The sequence below is a fragment of the Octopus bimaculoides genome, chromosome 23 (assembly GCF_001194135.2).
Source record: "Octopus bimaculoides isolate UCB-OBI-ISO-001 chromosome 23, ASM119413v2, whole genome shotgun sequence".
NCBI lineage: Eukaryota > Metazoa > Mollusca > Cephalopoda > Octopoda > Octopodidae > Octopus > Octopus bimaculoides.
Genome location: NC_069003.1, coordinates 12,471,441 through 12,475,019, shown reverse-complemented (window position 1 = coordinate 12,475,019; position 3,579 = coordinate 12,471,441). Strand labels below are relative to the sequence as shown.

The 3,579-nt window shown below is 34.6% G+C and overlaps 1 protein-coding gene across 4 annotated transcripts in view; it reads right to left on the bottom strand.

Annotated features, from left to right (window-relative positions):
• Window positions 1-1,346, bottom strand: part of LOC106884330 (stathmin) — a 25,184-nt gene extending 23,838 nt beyond the window's left edge. For 2 of the 4 annotated variants that reach the window (XM_014935663.2, XM_014935666.2), the window contains exon 1: window positions 1,190-1,346. The gene's annotated coding sequence lies outside the window, so the exon portion shown is untranslated. The remainder of the gene's footprint in view (window positions 1-1,189) is intronic. The other 2 variants (XM_014935665.1, XM_052976069.1) reach the window with 2 other exon arrangements.
• Between the last annotated feature and the right edge of the window lie 2,233 nt (window positions 1,347-3,579).

Below are 3,579 nucleotides of genomic sequence, written 5' to 3'. Positions count from 1 at the left end.
AATAAAACAGGCAAAGGGACAGAAACAAAAAGGGATAGTGGTGCCATATTAAAGTAATATCAGAGAAAAATATGGTTTATATTATTGTTTAGCTGATCAACATGACCATATTAAAGAGAAAAAAATGTTCTTGTCTTTATAAATCAGGAGTTGCATTGTCCAAGGTCCCTTTTTTTAAAAATTTTTATAAAACGTTAGGGAGTGTAAAAGAAAGACTGGATTGTTATTTCTAGTTTGTCTGGTTTCCCACCAGAGGCTGTCCTCATTCTTTCTGGGCAGAGACATAAATTGCAGGGAGAAGGAGACGACAAGAAGGGCGCCAAAGAGGAAGAAGAATAAAGAGAAGCTATTTTCTACAACTTCAAATGAAAGCACACATTTATCGTTTAAACCTACGCAACCCCGAACCAGAACACAAATCTATGATTAGGGGTGCTTCCAGCAATGACCACCCCGTTTAATTTTACATCTATAGATGAGGAATGATTATGAAAACAGAACAGTTAAGGGTTACGAATTAGGTGAAAATGAAGTGATTGGGTGGAGGGGCTGGAATAAGGCGCTAATGGAATGGAGATGGGAATAGTAAATTAAAAAAAAAAGTGGGGGTACAATATCCCTTGCTCATCATTCTGATTTTCAGAGCATGGTGAGACAGACATATCGCACGCACGCACACACACACACGTGTATGTGTGTGTATATATACATACATATATATATATATATAAGGTGTGTGTGTGTGTAAGTATTGAAAATGAGGAGGGTGGGTAACAACGACATCAAAATAAAGTGGGGGGGAGAAATGGCAGGGCCTTGTGGTTTAGAGAGGAAGCAGGGCGCTGGGATGTAGGACAGAGATGAGAGTCGTATATATATATATATAGAAAGATCTAGAACAGATATGCAATAAAATATGTGTATGTGTTATATTATTTCTGAAGGTGCATATATTTACAAAATGCCGCATTTAAAATAAAGAAACGAAGCTTATTAAGTATCGAATAGAAAATAGTGGTTGGACATATTAATTAAAAAAGTAACATCACATTGTATTGTCTCTCCCTCTTAATGTATGTCTTTGAAATTAGTGAAAAACATAAGGGATTCTCTGTAATGTATGTATAAACGTGTGTGTATGGTTGTATGTGTATATAATAAATTAAGGATTGTGGAAAAAATAACAAACCTCCAACAATACCTGCCACACGGATGAAGCGAGTAGAACGCGTAGCTTAGTTTGACCAGCTTAAGAATGGGAGGCTGGTGGGTGATGACGTCAAAACTACTGACAGCTTCTGATTGGCTAACATGTTGCTTGACTATCGTTTCATTGGTGAAATTTCACAAACTCTTCTTCTCATTGGTCGACGCAGCCGGAGCAACTAAATTTAAAATGCCGGTACGGCGTATATATACCGTTACATTGTTAATTGATAGTTATAATATATTTACTAACTACGTCTTTTGTTATATGTACATATACATGACCGGACTCCTTTCTCCTAATGTCATTTTTTTTGTTTGTTTGTTTTTTTCGAGAAGGGCTGCTTTAACATGAACATCTGACAGTAGTTTCTCACCTACAAACATGGCACTTGTAGCAGATACCTTTTTTTTTCCAACCAACCCTGGTTATATATAATCGCACAATGGATATTTTCATGATTAAGAGGAGATACTGCATGAGACGCCATCACCTTCGCAACATCAGCTCCAAGTCTCTCAATCAGCCACAACAGCATTTTTAAAAAAATGCCTATTGTAGACAAAATTACAGATTAATGTCTCACTGATGTTCACCCCCACCTTATAATTTAATGAATAATGCATAAGTTTTAATGAAATGCTACAGAAATATCCTTTGGAGGGTACAAATTACAATTACGTTAAAAACTATTAAAATAGACGACTTGGGAGGAATTTCAGATCGTTTCAACACGTCCTCCTAACTTAGGCATTTTTCATTTTTGGTGTAAAAGATTTTGTTGGTGGAGATTATGGATGGGTTACTTAAGCCAGTATTTCGTCGATTTCCGACGTTAATATTACATCTGCATTCTCGACACTGTATTTCTGCAAAATGTCATTAAAAAATATGCATTTTGAAGAAAGTTATGAGGTAACAGAGTCGAGAGGGTGAAAGAAAATGATCCGACACTAATTTTTTAATTTTTTTTAACATTAGTTTTAAGTAATATAGTTGTAATTGGTACCCTCAAAAACGTACCTCTGCAACATTTTGTTTAAAAACGTGCATTTGCCAGAAATATATACACTTCCTCTGATAATTTTATAATTATTCGTTTCCTTCAGTCTGTCATGTGGAGTAAATAGACTTATTAACGTCAGGAATAATAATAATAATAATAATAATAATAACAATAATAATAATAATTGTTTCAAAATATGGCACAGGGCCAGTAAGTTCGAGGCAGGGTATAAGTCGATTACATCAACCCCAGTGCTCAACAGGTACTTATTTCACGTAGTCACACAATATACACACTTATTTTATCGACTCCGAAATAATGAAAAGCAAAGTCAACCCGGGGGCATTGCAGAAATAATTGACGTTGGAATCCTCATGCCATTCCCGGAAGCATATAATGACCACTGTCACATACCTGAAAATAATAGAACCAGATTTGAAACCGCGTTGCGGATGTAGTTGGCTACTAGATTGTCTGCTTCTTGGAAAAAATTTGCCTATTGATATATGTGTGTGTGTATAATATACACTTACCTACTTGCATCTTTATACATTAAATGTATTCTGTATTCTTAATACTAACGTAGTTCCTACTTTAAAAAAATACTAATTCTACTGATAATAAAATAAAACTACAATGAAATAATCACGCTGATGCATGAATTAATTATAAATTCACTTCTAATATTTACAACGAATTTTTTAATCTTTTTTTTTTTAATAGAAACCAGGGCCTTCCCAAAATTTATCCACAGCAAATAACATGCTATTTTATCTGTCCATTTTATCATTGATTGCTTCCAGACGAAAGGAAAAGGAACAAGTTGTCTCGGGTTTTAACGAGTGAAATGAAAATGTGAACGACATTCAGGGTCCTTTGAGTCGATTTTGTTCCAATTTTAATGCTTTCTTTATTGTCATGGAGTTAAACAATATTTGGCTACAAGCGTGATTGGAAACCCGACTGACGGATTGGATTCCTGGACAGACTACTACTACTACTTTTGAAATATTAGAATCAACAGTCGAACACTCTGTGTGTGTGTAAAGGTTGGGGTAAGAATAGAAAGGCTGAAAGATTTCAACAACAGTAGGAGTCTTCCACGATACTAATTAATACTGAGGACAGTACCGTCCCTGGTACGCGGTACCTAGCACCATTTGTAGGGTGGGGAGGGGAGTTGGATTATGATTTACACACACGCGCAAGCATATTTAAAACTAAAAAGTATATACGTATATATATACACATACACAAGCTTTTAAAATAAAAACATACATGTGTATATATATATATATATATATATATATATATATATATATATATATACACGCATTTAAAATAAAAACCATCCACATATGTATGT